The sequence below is a fragment of the Carettochelys insculpta genome, chromosome 9, assembly GCF_033958435.1.
Source record: "Carettochelys insculpta isolate YL-2023 chromosome 9, ASM3395843v1, whole genome shotgun sequence".
Lineage (NCBI taxonomy): Eukaryota > Metazoa > Chordata > Testudines > Carettochelyidae > Carettochelys > Carettochelys insculpta.
The window spans coordinates 40151203-40174404 of record NC_134145.1 but is presented as its reverse complement, the minus strand read 5'-3'; positions in this window follow the sequence as shown (position 1 = coordinate 40174404).

Below are 23202 nucleotides of genomic sequence, written 5' to 3'. Positions count from 1 at the left end.
CTTCACAGAACGGCTTGCTTTTTCCATCTGCTTTTGTGTGTAGATGCTGTCTGTTGATAGTGGTACTGATGAGGTTTCCCTGTCAACAGTGACATCTGTCGACAGAGGCTGACCGTGTAGACATGGCCTTCATGAATTCCCCCAGGACAATAACGCAGGTGTAAAAGTTTTAGGGCTCTTTTATATGGTCAGAGTAGTGTAACCTTATAAATGCCTTAGTGATTAGAACTGGAATACCTTTTTGGACTGAAAAATATTCTCATCAAAATGTACTCCATGAAGTGTTTGCTACTGACCTTTCTGGAGATTGAGTCTGATTCCCGAGCCCTTGCTTGCTCTTGGTGGCCGATGATGTAACACTGAGCATATGGCTGCATGTGTTTATTTACTAGGAATAAAAAGCAAAACAAGAAATAAATGGTGTAACTAGGCATTAAGGATATTTGAAAGTAGTTACTAATTTAGGTTAAATTTGCCAATCTGATTTAAAGATGAAAGGCCTGTACCTATACCTGTATGACTTTAAACACCGTGGAGCTAGAAATACTCTGGGACTACAGTCCTGGGATTCCCATTGATTACACAACTAAATTTAACAAGACTTTTCTTAATCTTTCTTTCACAACAGGTTGATTTAAAACAAATAGTTGAATTAATATAGAAGTACAAACTGAGTGCTATTGAGTAATAGAGAGAGCCAACATAGTCTTGCAGACTACATACTTTTTTCCTCTATTTTAGCACAGTGTACTGATTATGGTTTGCATTACAGTTATTACAATTTATATCCCAGTAAAGTACAATACTCAGTCACTCCTAAAGATCCTAGGAAGTAAGACCTGCTCTGCTCCACAGATGGTGAGGGGAGATTGTATGACAGTAGAACAAGGAAGCTGAAGTTAGGAAAGGAGAGCCAATACTGAAGAAAAGAAATCAAGTTGAGGCAGGAATTTCAGAAATCCTTTGAGGAACCTCTCATGAGTCTCTTATGAGCTTCCTATGAACCTACTTTTCCTACTTGCCATGGGGTATTATAGTACATTTTATGTCACATTAGACCCTTCTTTTCAATGCCAAATTAGGCACTAACATTCCAGGAATTTATGGGGTACACAGATGTGATTGGTGACATTCATCTGAGGTGTCATCCTGAATACTCATGAGGTGTGATGTCATGGCCTTGTGCATAAGTTCCAACAAAAGGTAAGAGTACCCAGAAAGACCACCTTGGTGATCCTTGCCTTACTTCACCCATATAAGAGGATGAGTTTGACCCGTGGGCTTGATGTAAGTTACATCTGACGCATGCCCTCCATGACAACCGTCACTTTTTGAGGTGGTATGTGGTTAAAAGAATATGACTTGACAGTTAGATCTAAGGCCTAGGTCAGACAAGCATTGATACAAATTGCCTTTATACCTAGCTTCTAGGGGTAAAATATTTGGAGAAACAGAAAATAAGAAAAAACTTGCAATTAGCTAATTCTTCCAGAGCAGAATACTCTGCAGGTCTCTTGTGGTTACTGCAAAATGAAGTATAACAAGAAAATAAGTTAGCTATTTTCTAGGTCAAGCCAACTATGCATTCAGTTAACTGCACTGTAGGCTATGTCTACACTAGTCCAAAACTTTGAAATGGCCATGAAAATGGCCATTTTGAAGATTACTAATGAAGTGCTGAAATACATATTCAGCACCTCATTAGCAAGCGGGCACCTGCTGCACTTTGAAATTGCCATGTCTTGCCGCCATGCGGCTTATCCAGACAGGGGTCCTTTCGAAAAGGACCCCACCAATTCAAAATCCCCTTATTCCTATTAGCAGATTTCAAAGTTGCCAGAGTCCTTTCAAAAAGGACCCCCGTCTGGATGAGCTGCACGGCGGCAAGATGCAGCAGTTTCGAAGTGCTGCAGACGCCCGTATGCTAATGAGGTGCTGAATATGTATTTCAGCTCTTCATTAGTAATCTTCAAAATGGCCATTTGCATGGCCATTTCAAAGTTTTGGGCTAGTGTAGACACAGCCATAGAGAAGCTTTAATTAAACTAATAAGCCTTATAAGCTGGCAGGCTGCAATGGTCAAACCTGGCTATGTTGCTGTTAGGCAATAGGTCTTGTGGATTTTCTCTCAGTGTTTCCCACTTCTATTCTCCCTAGAGTTATAGAACACTAGAACTGGAAGGGACCTTGAGAGGTCATTGAGTCCAGTCCCCTACCCTCATGGTCGGACCAAGAACCATCTAGACCATCCCCAATAGATGTGTATCTAGCCTGCTCTTAAATGTCTCCAGTGATGGAGATTCCACAACATCCCTAGGTAGTTTATATCAGTGTTTAAACACCCCAACAGTTATAAAGTTTTTCCTAATGCCCAATCTAAACCTCCCTTGCTACAGTTTAAACTCATTGCTTCTTGTCCTATCCTAAGAGGCCAAGGAGAACAATTTTTCTCTCCCCTCCATATAACCCTTTTAGGTAATTGAAAACTGCTATCATGTCCCCTCCAAATCTTCTCTTTTCTAAACTAAACAAGCCCTGTTCTTTCAGTCTTCCCTCATAGCTCGTGTTCTCTAGATCTTTAATCATTCTTGTTGCTCTTCTCTGGACCTTCTCCAATTTCTCCACATCTTTCTTGAAATGTGGTGCCCAGAAATAGACACAATACTCCAGTTGAGGTCTAATGAGTGCTGAGTAAGAATAACTTCCTGTATCTTGCTCTCAACACTCCTGTTAATGCATCTCAGAATCATGTTTGCTTTTCTTGCAACTCTTCATCACACTGTTGACTCATATTTAGCTTGTTTAGTTAAATAGTAACTCACCAGAAAGCAGAGATCCTTTTTCCAAACTCACGTCCTATTAGGACACATAGAATTAAGTGGAATCTTGGAAGGGTTCCTCTGTGTAGGTTATTTGCATATTTGCGTTTTTCTCAGTTCCATGATACCTCTGAACATAGCCAGTAGCCTGCTGTTAACGGCCTGAGAGATTCAGTTAGTATTCTTCAGTGTTAGCCATTCATTATGTCAGAAGCCTGTTAGGAATGGGGGTGAGGGAGTCACAGTTCCATTTCTCACTCACTTAATGAAGTTAGTAAAAGACTTTGAAAGAGATCAGTTCACTGATATCTTGGCAAGCAGCCATGGCAAAATTCCTCATTAAAGTGTCTTTCAACCTTGCCTAAATTAAGGTGATCAAAGTTTCATATAAAACAGCCAAAGCAGGTCTAAGATTGAAGAGCAGAAGGATCAATTTGTGATTTTGTTTTGTTTGTGAGAAATTAAAATCAGTGAGTTTAGTGAAGTGGAGGGATACTTTCCCAACCCACTTGTACATGATGCTTGTCCAGTATCCTCAATGAAGAGTGCTTCCTGGATCAATAATGTTTTCTTGTTGTATGTAGAGCACAAACACATTTTTTAGAAAGTTATAGAGAGCAAAATTAGGGATAGCTATCTGGTTTGGGGATAAAAAAAGAATCAATACAAAGCTTTGTTGAATTTAAAAAAAATGTGGGTCAACTTATTTTTACATTTGATTTTTTTCCCCTGTGCTATATACAGATTGAAACTCTCTGGTCTGGCACGTTCAGGACCTGACCGATGCCAAATGAGAGAATTTACTGGACCACAGGAGAGCAATATTGTCTAGCACATTACTAATACTTCCATGCTCATGGGGCTCTTAGAACACATATAGGGGTAGATTATAGCTAGATGACAAACAGACCACTGAGAACCAGAACTAGTGGTTGCAAACAAACTTCATGGGACTTGTCCATACCCATGATGTGGTCATCCAACGATCTAAAATCATGCTGGATTATGGATATTTGCAGGTAACGGAGCTCCAGATTAGTGAGTTCAACCTGTACTTCATAATTCTCATTGGAGCTCAAAGCAGAGGATTGAAATATGACAAATTAGCGTAACAGTTTACTACTTTTCTGCTTGCTAATTTTCTGCAATGAGGTCAAGGGATTTTTTCCCCAAATATGGGCATCATGTGACATTATTAGCTGAAAGTTTTATGCAAATATTTCTAGATCTGCAGCTAATTTGTGAGAAATTAGTTACAAGTATTTAAAAGTAAATCTATATGATTGGTCACCTAGATTATGTGGGATATTTCTTTTCTCTGCATGCAGAAGCAAAAGACATAGAATCAGGTTTCTAATGAGATATTTTCAAAAATGTTGTAAGCTCTGTATCAACTATTCTAAATGGTAAAACAGCTATTGATTTTAGTTGGGCCAGATTTCCCATCCAGTTTTGCCAGTGAGCTGGGCAAAGTGGACAGAGACAGGTCTGTGCCCATAGAAGGTGCTAGGCTTTGAGCAGAGGGGGCAGGACTGAGGGGAGTCCAGCGCAGAGTGCACTATGCTGCACCTCCCCCACAACACACCAATCCTCAGGACTGTTCAGAAAGTGCCACACTGTGCTCCAGGAACAATTTACAGGACCCAGGGTTCTGACCGCCACAGCTGCTTATGTAGCACTCACAGCTGGGAGCCCCAGGCCCATTTGAATCACTAGGCTGTGGGGCAACTGCCTGCTTGCTCCTTCCCTCCACCCTGTTGGCAGGCGTTCATTCCTCTCACACAGATTCTCCACTAGAATGTATGTACAACCCAAACATAAAAGAGAAATGAACCCAGAATAGAATGAATAGAAAACCAAAACACACAGCTGTAATTTGTCATAAAAGATAATCGTGTAGACCTTCTTGTTGTGTTGTTTTAACACATTTTAATTGTTTCTTTAAAGTGGTATTTTAATAACTTTATTAGGAGATACAATATATAAAGCATAAGCCAGGAAAGAACCTTGGTGTTATGTGACAGAGGCAAAAAAGCTGGATGTGTGTGTGCTGACCTTTTTAAATAACCTGGAGTGTTACAAGCAGCATCCCTTGAAGCACAGACATTTAAATAGGATTATCCTTAAATTCTCCTGCTACTTTCATTCTTTGAAGTTATCATTTGAATAATCTGTTTGATCTCATATAAAGAGTAACAAAAACTATCAAAACAAATCCATCTGAATGTGTATCTCCAGAGCACGGAGCAGGAAAAGGAAAGATACTATGTCTAAAAAGAAACAGATTATGTACTATTTTTCCTGATTTCTCTATCTAAACTTGTCACACCAAAGGACACCAGCATTACTCAGTGACTCTGTAACATCTTCCATGGAGGCAGTTGGATGGGTCATATATAATTGTTTTCAGACTTATGGCTCACAATTTAGACTAAATAGCACTTTGGATATTCAGAAGGGAATACCCAGAAGGAAACTGAGTAGCCTTCTCTTTGGTAAATATGTCTTGAATGAAAGAGGTAGCATTTTATCTAAATTCTTCTTACTGTCGATTTCTTCAGTGTTATTTTCTGACTATCCAGAATGACTGCAAAATATATTTTCCTTCTAATAATTCATAATATTCATATCAGTCGGCAGATATTTTATAGACTGTCTTGGCACAATAAAATACGTATTTAACCACACTTTTAACAATATGTTATATAATGTTTGAGGGTTTTTTCCTTTCCTTAATGTCTCCCTGTCATATCTCCATCTAATCAACTTTGGTGCTCAACTAAAAATTTACTGTCCCATGCAGTGTTTGTTCTAATTATTTTCCTTCCATGGGTGGAATAATTTTTTTATGTGCACCAAGGCATGTGTGGCTGAGCAGAAGGCTGACATTCCCCCCACCTGTGATGGCATAATACCCTTGCTTGCCCACCCCTGAAGACTTTGTTACGAACTCCTTTAGTGTTCCCTGAATAAAAAGGATATACACTCACAAAACCTGTGTCTTTATTGCTTGTGTCGCATGGGGTGATGGGGCTTACAGGTTTTACAGGCTTTACAGTCCAGCATACATCATCCATCAGGGATCACATTAAGAGCAATGGACATGACTGTCATGTCACTGTCTGGAAAGAAACAGAGAGGCAGCTGTGCTAGTCTATACACTATCAAAACATCAAAAGGCCTTAATATTGTGCCTTAAATATTGAGTCTGTTCTGGTTTGTCTATGGTCTGAAAAAGTGGGTCTGTCCCACGAAAGCTCACCTAATGAACTATTTTGCTAGTCTTTAAAGTGTTTCTTCACTGCTTTTTGTTTTGATGTTACTGTCCGGTCATTCATAAAGCAGTTTTTAAAAGCCTCCCTGATAGCAGTGTCCCTTGCTGTCCTCTCCTTATTTCCCTGGTGTCTGGCTTCTCATAATTACTGGCTAGGTGATCTGCCTCTGTCTTACCGCCTGGTATGAATTTTTCCTCCTTGCTCTCACATAAATTTTGATGCACACAGCAGGCAGCCACCACTTGGGGAATATTACATTTGCTGAGGTCTAACAGTTAGGAGGATCCTTAACCTTGCTCTTAATGGCAAAATGTACATTCTACTACCATTCTACACTTGCTCAGATGGCAGTTGACCTGCTCCTTACTGTGGTCTAGGCAGCCTGTGTATGCCTTCATGGGGCAAGGTAGCAAAGGGTAAAATGGATCACTCAGAATCTCTGTTGGCATCTACACATCTCCAAAGGTAATGTTCTGCTTTGGGAAGAAAGTCCTAGTTTGTAGCTTTCTAAACATACAAAATTTCGAAAGACGTGCATGTCATGCGCCTTTCCCAATCAATGCCAACACCACGGTGAAGCACCCCTTATAGTTTATGTACTCTGTGGCAAGGTAGTCCAATACCAAGATTGGGATGTGCAATTCATCTATTAATGCACCACTTTTAGAATCATAGGGCTGGAAGTGACCTCAGGAGGTCCTCTAGTCCAGCCCTCTGCTTCAAGCAGGATCAATTCCAACTAAGTCATCCCAGCCAGGACCTTGTCAAGCTGGGCCTAAAAACCTCTCGGGATGAAGAATCCACCACCTCTCTAGGCAACACGTTCCAGTGCTTCACCACCCTCCTGGTGAAGTAGTTTTTTTCAAATATACAACCTACTCCTTTCCTTCTATAACTTCGGACAATTTCCTCTTCTTCTGCCATCTGTCACCAATGAGAACAATTACTCTTCATCCTCTTTAGAGCACTGCTTCAGGAAATTGAAGTCTGCTATTAAATCATCCCTTAGTCTTCTCTTCGGTAAACTAAATAAGCCCAAATCCCTCAGTCTCTTCTCATAGGTCATGTGCTCCAGCCCATTAATCATTTTTATTGTCCTCCACTGAACCTGCTCCAGCACATCCACATGCTTTTTATACTGGGGGGCCCAAAACTGGACACAATTTTTCAGATGTGGCCTCACCAATGACAAATAAAGGGGAACAAGCACTTCTCTAGATTTGTTGACAATGCTCCTCTTAATGCACCCTAATATGCTGTTAGCCTTCTTGGCTACAAAGGCACACTGTTTACTCATATCCAGCCTTTTATCCACCACACCCCTAGGTCCCTTTCTGCTGTACTGCTGCTTAGCCCACCAGTCCCCAGCCTATAACATTGCTTGGGATTCTTCCATCCTGAGTGCAGGAGTCTACACTTCTCCTCGTTGAACCACATCATTTCTTTTGGCACAATCCTCCAATTTATCCAGGTCACTCTGGACCCTATCTCTACCCTCCAACGTATCTACCTCTCCCACTAGCTTAGTGTCATCTGCAAACTTGCTGAGGGTGCAATCCAGACCCTCATCCAGGTCATTAACAAAGATATTGAACAACAATGGCCCCAGAATGAAGTCTTCGGGCACTCTGCTTGAAACCAACTGCCATCCAGCTATTGAGCCATTAACCACTACCCATTAGGCCCGACCATCAAGCCAACTTTCTATCCATCATTTAGTCCATGGATCCAATCCATACTTTCTCAACCTATGGTCAAGAATGTTGTGGGAGACTGTATCAAAAGCTTTGCTGAAGTCAGGATATATCACATCCACTGACTTCCCCAAGTCCACAGAGCCTGTTACCTCATCATAGAAGTTAATCAGATTGGTCAGGAAGGACTTGCCCTTGGTGAATCCATGTTGACTACTGTTGATCACTTCCCTCTTCCAAGTGCTCCAAAATGGATTCTTTGAGGATCCCTTCCATTATTTTCCCAGGGACTGTGGTAAAGCTGACCAGTCTATAGTTCCCTGGATTATTCTTCCCTTTTTTAAAGAAGGGCACTATATTTGCCTTTTTCTAGTCATCCAGGATTTCTCCTGATCTCCCAGAGTCTTCAAAGACTATGTCCAAAGGCTCAGTGATGACATCTGCCAATTCCCTCAGTAACCTTGGGTGCACTAAATCCAGACCCATGGATTTGTATACATCTAGTTTTTCTAGGTAGCACTTAACTCGTTCCTTCCCTCCTATGGATGCCCTGCACCTTCCCATACTGCATTGTCTAGCACCGTAGCGTAGGAGCTGTCCTTGTCTGTGAAGAATGAGGCAAAAAAAGCATTGAGTACATCAGCTTTAATTACATCATCTGTCACTAGGTTACCTTTTTCATCCAGTAACAGCTCCACACCTTCCCTGATAACCGTCTTATTGTTAACATGCCTGTAGAAACCCTTCTTGATACCCTTCACATCTGTTGCCAGCTGCAGTTCCAATTGTGCTTTCGCTTTGCTGATTACTGCCTGGCATTCTCCAGCCATGTATTTATACTCCTTGTTAGTCAACTGTCCATGTTTCCATTTGTTGTATGCATCCTTTTTGAGTTTAGGATGACCAAGGATTTCCCTGTTAAGACAAGCTGGTTGACTACCATATTTGCATTTCTCACTATGCAGCATGACAGTTTGTTCCTGTTCCTTCAGTATACTTGTTTAAAATCATGACAGTTCTCCTAACTCTTTTCCCCTTCATCTTCATTTCCCAAGGGACCGTGCCCATAAATTCTCTCACGGAGCTGAAGTCTGCTCTTTTGAAATCAAGTTTCTGTATATTTCTGGTCAACTTTCTTCCTTTTGTCAAGATCCTGAAATCTACCATCTCATGGTCGCTGCAGCCCAGGTTGCCACCCACTTCTATTTCTCCTACTAGTTCTTCCCTGTTCGTGAGCAGTGGTCAAGTTTTGCATGGCCCCTGGTTGTTTCCTTCAGCACTTGTACCAAGAAATTATCTCCAACATTCTCAAAAAACTTCCTGGATTGTCTGTGTGCTGCTGTATTAGTCTCCCAACAAATGTCCGGATGATTAAAGTCTCCCATGAGAACCAGGAACTGTGATTTGGAAGCTTCACTTAGCTGTCTGAAGAAGTCCTCATCTACCTCATCTCCCTGATCTGGTGGTCTATAGGAGATACCAACTACAACATCACCTTTGCTATTTCTGCCTCTTAGCTTAATCCACATAAAATCAACTGCTTTTCTCCCTCCTTATACAGGAGCTCTGAGCTATCATACTGCTCCCTCACACAGAGCATAACTCCTCCTCCTTTTATCCCCTGGCTGTCCTTTCTAAACAGTTTATACCTTTCCATTACCATGCTCCAGTTATGCGAATCATCCCACCAAGTCTCCATTATTCCAACCACCTCATACTACTTTGAGGCCGTGTCTACACTAGCCAAAAACCTTGAAATGGCCATGCAAATGGCCATTTCAAAGTTTACTAATGAAGTGCTGAAATACATATTCAGTGCCTCATTAGCATGTGGGCGGCCTCGGCATTTCGAAGTTTTTGGCTAGTGTAGACGTAGCCAGACTGTGCCAGGGCCTCTAATTCTTCCTGTTTGTTCCCCAGGCTTCTTGCATTGGTGTACAAGCACTTTAGAGAAGTGACTGATTGGCCTACTTATTCTTCTTCACCCAAGAAACCTACTTTATTGTTTCCTACTCCTTCCCCACATACCTCAGGGCTTGTGTCACCATCCCCGGATGAACCTAGTTTAAAGCCCTCCTCACTAGGTTTGCAAGCCTGCTTGCAAAGATGCTCTTTCTTCTCTTGGTTCGGCGGATCCCATCTCTTCCTAACAATACTTGTTCATGAAAGAGAATCCAATGATCAATCCCATCTTGTCAAAACCATCTCCTACGTCTGCACATTTTCCAGAGTCATTGCGTCTGGTAGGAGAAGGTTGCCTTGGTTACCTGGATCACAGCAGCCCCTACTGTAGATTTATTCATGCAGAATTGATTGGCCCCTTACCTGTAGGGCTGTCTGGCATTACAAGCTTCCACAGAACAATTGCCACACACTTCTGAACTGTCAGAGCAGGTCTCGTTTTGGTATTGCAGTGCTTCAGAGTGGGGGAATGCAATTCACAAAGTTCTATGAAAGTGTCCATATGCATGCAGAAGTTTTGTAACCACTGATGAGTGTCCCATACCTGCAGAAAAATGTGGTCCCACCTGTCTGAGCTTGTTTCATGACACCAGAACCACTGCTCCACTGTGTGCAAAACATTAAGTGCAGTCAGCATCCTCCTCCAGTTCCTCCTGTCCAGTGTCTCACAGGGAGGAGTAGGACAGAAGCACATGTTGGGATACTGACACCACACAACCACCTGCTGCACATTTTTGTCCTACCAGGCTGTGATAGAAACCCAGAATGTAACTGGGCAGTAGAATTTTGGGATAGGTTCCCACAGTGCATTGCTGACAAATTCAAAGCTGGCTATGCTAATGGTCAATTTTATGTGCCAAAAGGGACATGCACCTTTGACTTTGTAAGTCAGGTGATAGAAAATCAACCTTAACAAATTCAAGCTAATTTCATAGTGTAGGCATACCTTTAGAAGGGAGTTTTCTTCTTTCCCCACCCTCTCCCATAAATAAATTAAACAAGAGTTCAGACAGCAAAACAAGTAAGCAAGCTTGCGTATTTACAAAGCCAAAATGTCCCACATCCTGACCTACTTTTCAGTACCCTTAAAGAGAATCAGTTCTAACACAAACATAAGTCCACTCTAAATTGAAACTCAAATCCATCAAGAATACTGAGTAAGGCCAATCCTTAAAGTGACACCACTTGATAATGCATGATACATTAACCTTCTCTGCATGGTTTCTTCAACTTTGTAGCAATTTTGCAGTTTTTCATATATAATACTAATTTTAAAGCTAACACATCTATCCAAGCTGCAGCACAAGATATAAATTGCACCGCAAATTATAGGGAGATGAGGAAAAAGTAGTATGTGAGCATATAATTGAAAACTGTAATATATATACACAATGGGACCAAATTCAGGCTGCCTGAACAACTTTTGAGGAAATTCCATGGTCTGTGTTACAGTAAACTCTTTCATATCTGGCATTCTATTAGCCAGCAATATCCAATATGCATCCAATAACCATAAGTGAATTTTGGTTATGTTTTCCATAAGTACAGTATAGTGAAAGTAAATACAAATAAATACAGAAATACAGTGTACATTCATAGTGCACAATGCTACTTTTGGTAAATAAAGTACTCTGCATACATTTTTGGTTTTTTCCTAATATCTAATCTTGTTTTTCTTTAGTGTTATGCAGTGCTAGTGTAGGGTGCGAGAAGACATTGTAACAGTCGAGAGTGCAGTCCGACCCCCTCTGTGAATCCTCAGGAGAATCTAAACAGACCAGTCTGTGCAACATGAAAAGCTGCAAAATAACTGCCATGGGAACTACTACAGAACAAGGTGCGCTTGCCAAGACTCCAAGGCTACGCTGGCAGTAGGCCACAAGAGATAGTGATAGGAATGCATAGGCAATTTTAGGCAATCTTATGTTAATGAGTTGAGCTTTATCAGCTAGTGTTAAGAGGCCTGTTACAGAGCCTCTCCCTGAGCGAAGCTCTGGCGCGTCGGGTCTTCCCCCACGGGTGACTGTGGCATCTCTGGAGCTCCCATCGTGGGTGTCATGCGCTTTGAATAAACCAAATATAGCACTCGCCTTCTGGGTGCAGCCTCATTTCTGGGGCACCCGAGCCTGGTTGGCCACAATTGGCGCAGCGAGCAGGGTTCTCCAGGTACGATGCCTTTTTGGTCGAAAGAGGGGGAGACAGGGAAGCCAGCGCTGTTCCTGCAGTGCATACCAGGATGGCCCTCGACAGAGCGATGGGGGCCAGTAGTGCAGATGGTGGCCTTTTGGGAAGCCCCGGCAGACTGGCCGGAGTTGCAGGAGGCGGCAGGCGTGATGCCGGTACAGGTAAAAAGGGCGTTGTGTTGGCTGAGGCTGAGCCACTGGCCAGGAACGGAAAAAAGGGCGGTGGGAGAGGTAGCATGGCTTTTCCTAACTGCCCTCCGGGCCCTGGATAATGAGCTTGTCTGCCTGCAGAAGGTGCTGGCGGGGAAGGAGCAGGAACGTTGCAATTTGGCGGACGCGCAGGCAATAGCGCAGGAAGTGGTTACCTCGCAGTCTGAAAGGATGCAAGAGTTAACCCATCATTGTGAGGTGTTGGCGGCGAGAGTTGCGAATCGGCAGCGGGTGAAACTAGGGAAAGAACCGGTGTCAACGGGCCAAGTGCGTGCGGTCCTTGTGCTAGCCACTTGGGACCCTGAGACCTGGGATGGGAACATTTGGAGCTCTTCCTCATCTGAGGAGGAGGAGGAGGTGAACAGGAAGGCTGTGCAAACCACCCCGAGACAGGCGCACCCCATTCAGGAGCTGAGGGCATGAGGAGGTCACTGCAATGAGGTCTGGCGGACATTTAAGACAAGTGAATTGCAGGAGATGGTGAAGAGGTTTAAGCAGGAGCTAGGCGAAGGCCTTTTGGCCTGGCTGGTGAGTGTGTGGGACAACGCGGGCAACACTGTGTTGCTGCTGCTTGCAGAACTCCACCAGATGGGCGTGTTGTCCCAGGATTCACAGGTCAGACAGGCACTGCAGACTATGCAAGGTATTACTGATGCACAGGGAAACGCCGTGGAAGCGCCGTCCCTGTACCTCTGGTTGACTAAGGTGGTGGACCAGGTCTACTCCTCTCCAGGGGAACTGGAAGCACTGGTGAGGCCCTGGCGTACGATCCCAGAAGGGGTGAGTGCGCTGCGGCAGCTGGGCATGGCGTGGGCTGTGGCTTTCATCGACATGGGACGGGACGATATAGAGGTCCATAAATCCATCAAGGTCACTCTGTTACTCCTTGCCCCCCTCGAGCTGAAGGCCTCCCTTATGGCCATGGTCAGGGCAGCGGGCAGGAATGTAGGTGACTTGGTTGGAACGTTGATGCAGTTAGAGGCTGTCATAGGCGCGAAAGCAGTCCGCGCCACAAAAGGAAAAGGTGGTTGGGCGGGAGCCCCTGGACGGGAGAAAGGGCATGCTCAGGTGACCCGGAGAACCATGTGAATGGACTTGCTGAAGGCAGGAGTCCCCCGTGAGGAGATCAATGGTTTGCCAACACCAGACTTTTACAAGCGTTGGTTACAACTGCCGTGGATGTGGGTGCCTCCAAGAGGGCAGGCAAGACTCAGGCACCAAAGAAAGGTACAGGAGCTGGGGGGAGGACCGAGCCCAGTGCCCAGGTCAACTGGACCCTTCCTCATAGGAAGTGACGGGGAGGCAGGTCCCCTGCAGTACGAGCTGTGGCGGTGCAACAGGTAGCAGGGGACCAGCACCCATTCATCCCGTTAACCATCAAGTGGCCCCTGGGAGGGGAGCAGTATGTGCTAGCTCTGTTAGACACTGGAGCCGAGGCGACCATTCTGCATTCTACCCGGACTGCAGGTCACGCGGTGGTCATGCAGGGCCTCGGAGGAGCGGAGACCACTGCTTATTCAGTAGAGGTCATCCTCACGCTGGGGAAAGCCCCTCCCTTTCGGGTGACTGTACTGGCTGCACCTTTAGGTGAATACATTATTGGCATGGATGTCTTGCGTGGCCGGTGTGTGGATACGCAGTATGGGCTGTTTGTCTTTGGGCACCCCCAATACATTCGGGCAATCAGAACTGTGGAGCCCCTACTGCAGGGACATCCCAAATGGGACCCTGTGTGCCTGCCGGTCCCCCAGACCCTGGTGTCAGTCAAGCAGTACCGTATTCCTGGTGGAGAGCACGAGATCAGTGACACTATTGCTGTGTTGCTACAGGCGGAGATTATTCGCCCCACGCTGAGCGCCTTCCACAGCCCCATCTGGCCAGTGAAGAAGCCGAATGGGTCGTGGCGCATGACAGTGGACTATTGAGAACTCAATAAGGTAACCCTGGAGCTAACAGCCATAGTTCCAGACATGGTTACCATCCTGGAGCGTATCACCTTTGCGGCCTTGCCGTGGCATGCAGTCATAGACCTGGCCAATGCATTTTTCTTTATTGACATTCATCCCGAGAGTCAAGAGCAGTTTGCCTTCACGTGGCTAACAAAGCAGTACACGTTTACCTTGTTGCCACAGGACTTTAAGCACTCCCCGACGATCTGCCATCAGCTAGTGCAGGCTGATCTGGAGCGTCTGGACCTCCCTCACCAGATGGCCTGCTACCACTCCATCGACGACGTTATGATCTCGGGACCAGATGAACCGACTGTTCAAGCTGCCCTAGACACCGTTGTAACAGGTTTGCAGGAATCGGGGTGAGCTATTAACCCCAAGAAAGTGCAGGGGCCAGCCACCAGTGTGGTCTACTTGGGTGTACTGTGGATGGGTACGGAAAAATGCATTCTGCCAAAAGTGAGGTATACCATCCAGGCTTTCCCCACATCCACGTCTAAACAGCAGTTGCAAACCTTTCTGGGCCTTCTTGGTTTCTGGCGTGCTTTTATTCCGCACCTTGCTTTCCTTATACATCCTTTACAGTAGCTTGTGCGCAAAGCCACCCAGTGGAACTGGACAGAGAAGCATCAACGAGCCTTTGACCTCTGCAAAGAGGCAGTGGTGGCAGTCCGACCCCCTCTGTGAATCCTCAGGAGAATCTAAACAGACCAGTCTGTGCAACATGAAAAGCTGCAAAATAACTGCCATGGGAACTACTACAGAACAAGGCACGCTTGCCAAGACTTCAAGGCTACGCTGGCAGTAGGCCACAAGAGATAGTGATAGGAATGCATAGGCAATTTTAGGCAATCTTATGTTAATGAGTTGAGCTTTATCAGCTAGTGTTAAGAAGCCTGTTACAAAGCCTCTCCCTGAGAGAAGCTCTGGCGCGTTGGGTCTTCCCCCATGGGTGACTGCGGCATCTCTGGGGCTCCCGTCGCGGGTGTCACGCGCTTTGAATAAACCAAATATAGCACTCACCTTCTGGGTGCAGCCTCGTTTCTGCGGAACCCAAGCCTGGTTGGCTACAGCTAGATAGACCTTTCTATTATCTAGAATATTTGAATATCCGGCAACCATCCAGTCCAGTGGCTGCCAGTTATGAAAGAGTTTAGTATATACGGTAAATCAGTGATCAACTGCTCTCTTCTAGCCTTAAAATATATATACTTATTAACTTTATTACTGTCATTTACTCACTTTTGATTGTCTGCCTTTGCCTTTGCAAATTTTGTGTATTTATAGTGTACGTATAATATTTGTGCATTTATTCTTGTTCTTATCATTGTAGTACTGCTTAAAGTTCACAACCAGTTTGGGTCTTGTGCTAAGTACAGGTGAAACATACAAATTATAGTCATACTCCAAGAAGTTTTTTATCAAAAATCTGTACTAATATGAAATAATGGCCAAAACCTGGTGAAACTGAAATCAACAGCTATACTTGAATGCATAGTGCTCAAGATTTTGGTGCTAAAAAATTTGCTTCACAAACATGGGAAGGTTAGTTTCTATTTTTTCCTGCTTTCTTTTAATAATCTGTTTATATATTCTGTTAATGTGAAACTGCTTTAATTAAGAATAGATGATATAGGGATGTTGGATGTTTTTCTGTCTACTATTTTTACTATTTTATGACAGAATATATGTAGTACAGTAAACTCTTTCAAATCCAGCAGCCTCAGAACCGGGAGATGCCAGATATTCACATATTCTGGATAGTAGAGAGGTATACCTAGTAATGCATAACACTAAAGAAAAACAAGATTAGCTAACAAAAAAACTAACAAACCAAAAAAAAAGAAAAGAAAAACAAAGATGTATGAAGAAGACTTTATTTACCAACAACAGTAACATTGTACACTATAAACATACTGTATTTTCTGTATTTATTTGTATTTACTGTCATTATACTGTACTTACGGAAAACATAACTAAAATTAACTTATGGTTAAAATGTTGACTTCTGTTCTTGGAAGGAACAGAGTTGTGAAGTTAAAAAAGATAAGTGAATCTCATTATAGCTTTATTCTACATTACATTTCCCACTGACTTAAGGACCAGACTCATGCCAAGACTAACTCTAGTTAAGCTAGTTTGCAGCAAGCACAAATTTGGCCCTGAAACTGGAAAGAAAATCTTGAAAGATGTTTCCCCTTAGGATCTGTCCTTTTTAACATGGTGGTAGATCATTAAAAATGTTACAACTATTCCCAATCAGTATATTATTCAGTGTCACAATTCACTTTCTGGTCTTTAATTTGTAGTAAATTGATTTTTTGTTTAAGGCTGGTGTTCAATTACTTATTACTTCCATTACACATATTTATTGTTATTACACTTACCCCTTCTGAAGGCTGAATTCTTAGTACAGCAATTCAGACCTTAAAATGAATCAGAGTAGTACCTTTTTCAATAAAATATTCCTCATACTTCACTTTCTGAAAGTAAATGGAATTGGCAGTTCAGGTTGAACTTCAATTTGCTCCATGACCAAGGTGATTATTTCCTATCATTCACTGCTTGTAATTATCTGCAAACAAGGACAGGGGAATGTTGAAACAGTCCAACATCATGGAGATCTGTTGGCTCCAAGACCATCAACTCATCACTACGGTTAATTTTCAGCAAAAAGGTCAGTATTTTGTCATTCTTTCGAACAGTACAGTATGATGATGAATTCCTCTTATTGAAAAATGCGATGACAATTTTTAATTCTGACATGTCACATGATTTCAGACTTTGACTTTCATGCACATCATCATATTCATATACACAATAGCAATTTTAAAACCCAAGTATTTATAAGCTATAGAATTTACCAGTGTTTTTCCCTAGAGCCTGAGGGTGACACTGAAGCTGAGAAATAACATTCACTAGAATGCTATCTGCTGTATGCTCCGTTCTTTATATGGAATACAGAGGGGAACAGAGCAGCCTTAATTCTTCTAAGGAGAGTAGACGAGAGCTATTCAAATAGCTTGTCGTATTGTCCTCATTGCATAAGAGCTTCTTTCCCTACCTCACTCTCTGTACATGAGGTCTCCTGGAAGTAGTGTGTTTGTGCCTCAGATTAATAGAACTCATAATAGTTTGCACTGTGAGCAACTGTTGTCCAGATCAGCGGTAATTTGCTGGAAATGGAAAGAGAAATTTCAGAGCTGCAATTCATTTGCAAATTTGACTCCATCAGCCAAGGATTGAACAATGACTGGGAGTGGTTGGCCCATTAAAAAAAGCAGTTTCTCCACTCTTGAGCTGTGTCTACACGTGCACGCTACTTCGAAGTAGCGGCACTAACTTTGAAATAGCGCCCGTCGCGGCTACACGCGTCGGGCGCTATTTCAAAGTTAACTTCGACGTTAGGCGGCGAGACGTTGAAGTCGCTAACCTCATGAGGGGATCGGAATAGCGCCCTACTTCGACGTTCAACGTCGAAGGAGGGACCATGTAGACGATCCGTGTCCCGCAACGTCGAAATTGCCGGGTCCTCCATGGCGGCCATCAGCTGGGGGGTTGAGAGATGCTCTCTCCAGCCCCTCAGCTCACTGGTGGCCGCGTGGAGCGGCCCCTTAAAGGTCCCCTCCCCCTCCCTTCCTGTGCAGGAAGCTGAGGGAACATGCAGGCTGCAGCCTGCACACGCAGCCAGCCTGCACCACCCTCAGCCCCGCACACAGCAGCGATGGCTGGCCAGAAGCCCCCCCAGCGCCCCCAGGGGACCCCCCAAGGGGAGCCAGGGCAGCCAGGCTGGCAAGCGGCAGCGGGGCCCCTCCTGGACGGAGGCCGAGCTGCGTGACCTGCTGGGGCTCTGGAGTGAGGAGGAGGTGCTCCAGGTAATGGGGAGCAAGAGGCGGAACGCGGATGTGTTCGCTCGGCTGGCCGAGAGCCTGGCTGCCCAGGGTCACCCTGCCCGCACTCCTGACCATGTCAGGAGTAAGGTCAAGGAGCTGCGGCAGGGTTACGCCCGGGCCCGGGATGCGACCAGCCAATCTGGGGCCGCCCCCGTCACTTGCCCCTTTTACAGGGAGCTCAGGGACATCCTGGGCCCCCGGCACACCTCCTTCCCTCTGGCCACCCTTGACACCTCGGCTGACGAGCCCCAGCAGGCCCTGCAGACGGAGTCCGCCCTGGAGGCAAGCCCCGCACCCCGGGGGCCCCCCCCCGGAGGCCAGCCCGGGGACATCGCGGCAGGAGGAGGAGAAGGAGGAGGATGGGGGCTCCTCCTCCACAGAATCCGGGCTGCAGATCCTCCTCCTGCCATCCCGGAGCAGCAGCAGGGCCTCCGCCCCCCGGGGATCTCCGGACCGTGGGAGCGGACCGACAGGTAGGTACCCCCCTCTGGTGGACACCCCTGAGCTTGAGGGGCGGGGGTAAGAGATATGTGTCCAGGGCCCCCCACATGCTCACATGGCCATGGCCCCAAGGACACCAGGGCCATGGCCCTCACAACACTGCATCAGCCCCTGCCCCACCCCCACCCCGCATGACAGTGCCATGCCCCATCCCTGGGCCAGGGGGGAGCAGAACCTCGAGGGGCCCCCGGGAGGAGGGGGTGGGCCACCCTGCAGCAGCAGCATGTGATGGAGTGGGGGGAGTGCCAAAGGGAGACTCAGGCTACATATGAGCAACAAGAGCCGAATAGCTCCCAGGGGCAAAGGAGGATCCTGGGGCTACAGCTGGCAGGTGACACCTCTGCCCTGAACAAACAGGAGGGAGGAGCCGAGCTGGCTTGGACTTAGGGGCGAGGGCGGGGCCCACGGGTAGAGGCTAGGGGAAGGGAGAGCTGGAAGGCAGCCAGCCTGAGGAGGGGGAAAGCTGCATCCCCAGGATGGGTTGGAAGGACTGTCTCTTCCGACAGCTGGTGCTGTCACTCCTGGCAGAAACTGGGCATCTGTGGCCTAAGAAACCTCTCCTGCTCTCAGACCCTGCAGGGTGAAGTGAGAGTCGCTCCTACCAGGGGACGGGGTGCAGGGCAGGGGGACCCCTGAACCCCATCCATCACAGCACCCTCTCCCGGGGACGGGGATGGGGAACCTGCAGCGCAGGGCTGGGGGGACAAAGGCCATGGCTCGGGGCCCACACTAACGCCTGTCTCCATTCTTCGTTCCCCCCTCCTCTCCTGTGTCCTGCACCTGCACCATCAGAAGGACCGGAAGAGAGTGCCAGCGAGGCGTCAATCGTCCTGGAGAGCCCTCCGGGACCATCGCTCCAGGGCAGCCCCTCGGCCGAGGACCAACCGGCCCCGCGGAGGGCTAGACGGCGGACCCCGCGCCACCAACCGCCGACGGCGACAGACCCCCAGCTGCTGGCCATCCACCGTCGGCAGCTGGAGGTCACAGAGCAGCACCTCCAGCTGCAGGAGCGGGTGCTGTCCTGGCGCCAGGAGGCATGGGGGCCTACATGGACACATTTAACCGCTTAGTGGACTACCTGGCCCCCCATGCCGCGCCGGCCGCAACATCGCCCGCCCTGCCTGCTCCTGCAGCCCCACCACCAGCTGCTCCGCCCGTCACCGTCCCGTCTGCCGTCGCCCCGCCACCCACCGGCGAGGGCCAGAATGCCGAGGGACCCCTGGAGCCACCTGACACTCGCCGGCCACCGTACCTTCCGGTCCAGCCCGCTCCCACCCAGCCACGGACCAGGCTGTGACCGCGGCGGGGCTCCCGGCCGCCAACGCCCGGTGCCGGGCTATAGGGGCGAGGGGCCCGGGACGTGCCCCCCCCCTTGTATATAGTTGGACCCTGTTTTTTTCGGCCCCCAGTTTGCCCCGTCCCCCCCATGTAAATAGTTCTCCCCTTTATCCTCCCTGGTTTTCTTTTTATTATTGTGGACAGTTGTTTCTTTGTATTGTTTTATTTTTGTACATACTGCTTTTGTTCAACATGTTTGTACATAGTTTTTGGTTTGTGGTTCACATATTTATTTACAGTCATAAAAAAAAAAAGCTTCGGAAAGAAAAAAAAAAAGTTTACGTTCAGCCAAAAGTGCGTGCTGTCATTTGTCCAGGACAAGTGGGGCGGGGGCGGTGGGGTGCTCCATGGTGTAGGCGTTGGGGCAGGAGTGTGGGGGAGGAAGGGGCGGGCAGTAGGGGGCCTGGGCAGAGTTCACCCTGCGGCCTGTTCATCAAAGTGGGCCCACAGGGCCTCCCGGACCCGGGTCCCCTTGGGGTCCACCTGCCAACTGGGGGAAGCAGGTGGCTGGACGTGTGCCCTGCCGGCCTCCGCAGCCCAGCCCTGGAAAAAGGTGTCCCCCTTGCTCTCGACCAAATTGTGCAGGGCACAGCAGGCACCCACAATCTGGGGGATGTTGTTGGGGCCCGCATCCAGGCGGGTCAGGAGACATCTCCAGCGTCCCTTCAGGCGGCCAAATGAGTGCTCCACCACCTGGCGCACGTGGTTCAGGCGCTCGTTGAAGCGCTCCTGGCTAGCGGAGAGATGGCCCGTGTAGGGGTGCATGAGCCACGGCCAGAGGGGGTGGTGTCCCCCAGAGGGATCTCCCGCTGGTGGATGTAGGTCCCCGCCTCCAGCCAGCGGCACAGGCCCGAGTTCCGGAAAACCCGGGCGTCGTGGGTGCTGCCAGGCCAGCCCACGTAAATGTCCTGGAAATGTCCCTGGCTGTTCACCAAGGCCTGGAGGACGACAGAATGGTAGCCCTTTCGATTCAGGTATCGTCCTCCACTGTGATGCGGGGTGTGGATGGGGATGTGAGTCCCATCCAGAGCCCCGAAGCAGTTGGGGAAGCCCAGGGTGGCAAAGGCGGCGATGGTGGCATCTGGGTCCCCCAGCCTCACGAGCCTGTGCAGGAGCATGGCGTTGATGGCACGCACAACCTGCAGAGAAAGCACATGGGGCAGCACCAATGAGGGGTGAACAGGGTGTGAGTGGCCCTGCCCTGCCCTGCCCTGCCCTGCCCTGCTCTGGCCCCCCTGCCCTGGCCCCCATGCCCTGTCCTGCCCTGCCCTGCTCTGGCCCCCTGCCCTGGCCCCCATGCCCTGCCCTGCCCTGCCCTGGCCTCCCCTCCCCTGCCCTGCCCTCCCCCCGTGGGTTCGCTTACCTCCATGAAGACAGCCCTGACGGTGGCCTTGCCGACACCAAACTGCTGTCCCACGGATCGGTAGCTGTCTGGAGTGGCCAGCTTCCAGACAGCGATGCCGACCCGTTTCTGCACTGTGAGGGCACGCCGCATGGCGGTGTCCTGGTGCCTGAGTGCGGGGGTGAGCCACTGGTACAGCTCCAGGAATGTCTGCCGGCTCATCCTGAAGTTCCTGAGCCAGCGGTCGTTGTCCCACTCCCCAAGCACCAGCCGCTCCCACCAGTCGGTGCTGGTGGGGTAGCTCCACAGCCGCCGGCTTGTCAGGCGGGGGGGGGGGTGCTGCAGGGGTAGGGGTTGAGCCCTGCTGCCCTGGGGGCATCTCCTCCTCTGGGGCAAGGAGGTGCTCAGCTGCCTCCCGCATGGCACAGAGCAGGGCAAGCCCTGCTCCTGCCGGGAGGGCTGGGTGGACCTCTAGCTGCTGCTGCTGCTGCTGCTGCTGGGGGTCCATGACTGCGGCGCCTGGGGTCTGTGTGCCTATGGCTCCTCAGACCGCGTGCTGTGCAGGCTGAGTGTGTCTGGGAGGGGCCCTTTAAGGGAGCGGCTAGCTGTTGCCCCGGAAGCGCTAGTCTGCCCAGTGACCCTGTCTGCAGCTGTGCCTGGCATCCCTGTTTCGATGTGTGCTACTTTGGCGTGTAGACGTTCCCTCGCTGCGCCTATTTCGATGTGGTGCTGCGCAACGTCGAAGTTGAACATTGACGTTGCCAGCCCTGGAGGACGTGTAGACGCTATTAATCGAAATAGCCTATTTCGATGTCGCCACATCGAAATAGGCTACTTCGATGTAGGCTTCACGTGTAGACGTAGCCTTGGTGTCCACACCTACACATTAGCAACTGACAATGGGCCACATCCCCCCTCACTGAACTGACTTGTTTTCTCCTCTCTTGATGCTCGCAACTCCACATTAACTGCTGATAATGGGCCATATCCAACCTGACTGAGTAGACCTTGTCAGCTCTGGCCCTTCCCTTTACTGAGACCCCCTCGTGAAATCCTCCTCCAAACCCCCTGCCCCATGCATCTAATGAAGTGGGTCTTTGCCCACAAAAGCTTATGCTCCAACATATCTATTAGTCTATGAGGTGCCACAGGACTTCTTGTTGCTTTTGAAGATACAGACTAACTCAGCTACCTCTCTGATAATTTGCTTTTGGTGCTTTTTAAAAGGGGGAGATCTGAGTGCTCAGTTGGTAGGTCCTGCCAATGCAGTTGTAGAAATGGGGAGCTAGAGTGTGGGCTCCACATATAACATGGGCTCAACAGGGACTTCTGTGTACATTAGATGTGAACCCATAGCTAGAAATTCAATCGTCTCCATTAATGGGCCTTTCCAGCTCTCCTGGCTTTTAGAGTTGATTGGCTAGATGCCTCCACAGTAAATGTAAAGAAAGATGCCTGCTCATTTTACTCATGGAACTTGAAGGTCTAGAGAATGGCTGTTTTCTACATCCCAGATGCCTTCCCTGAAATCCTTGCCACACCTTGAGGTAGTGTTCCTTTATCTATAGGTATTTTATAGACAAGCTTGAGACAGGCTATTCCCAGAAGTATTTTCCTCTGTTGTATGGGGGTGCCAACTTTTGGTGGGCCACTGCTGATGCCGTGCTAATCTGCTACACCCTGGTCCAAGAATCAGGGAGGCTGGAGAAAAAGGGGGTTTCATAGGCCTGCCTAGAAAGGCCTCACTGGTGCAGCTATCTTTAAAGCTCAAGAGAATGTTTGAAAGATTTTTGTTCTCATGTGCAATGCAAACTTATTTCCAAACCTTGAAAACTGCTGTGAAAGTGAGTTGTTACACTGCTATTGTACAATGCAAACCATGGTAAAGTAATACATGTTCAGATTTAATCAGTGTTTTACAATACAAATATTTAGTTTTCATCTTTAAGTGAACATCAAACTAGTCCTCCATCCAGTTATCACCTACTGAATTCTACAGATTTTAGGTGTCCTATTGTAAAAAATGTTCTGTGCCT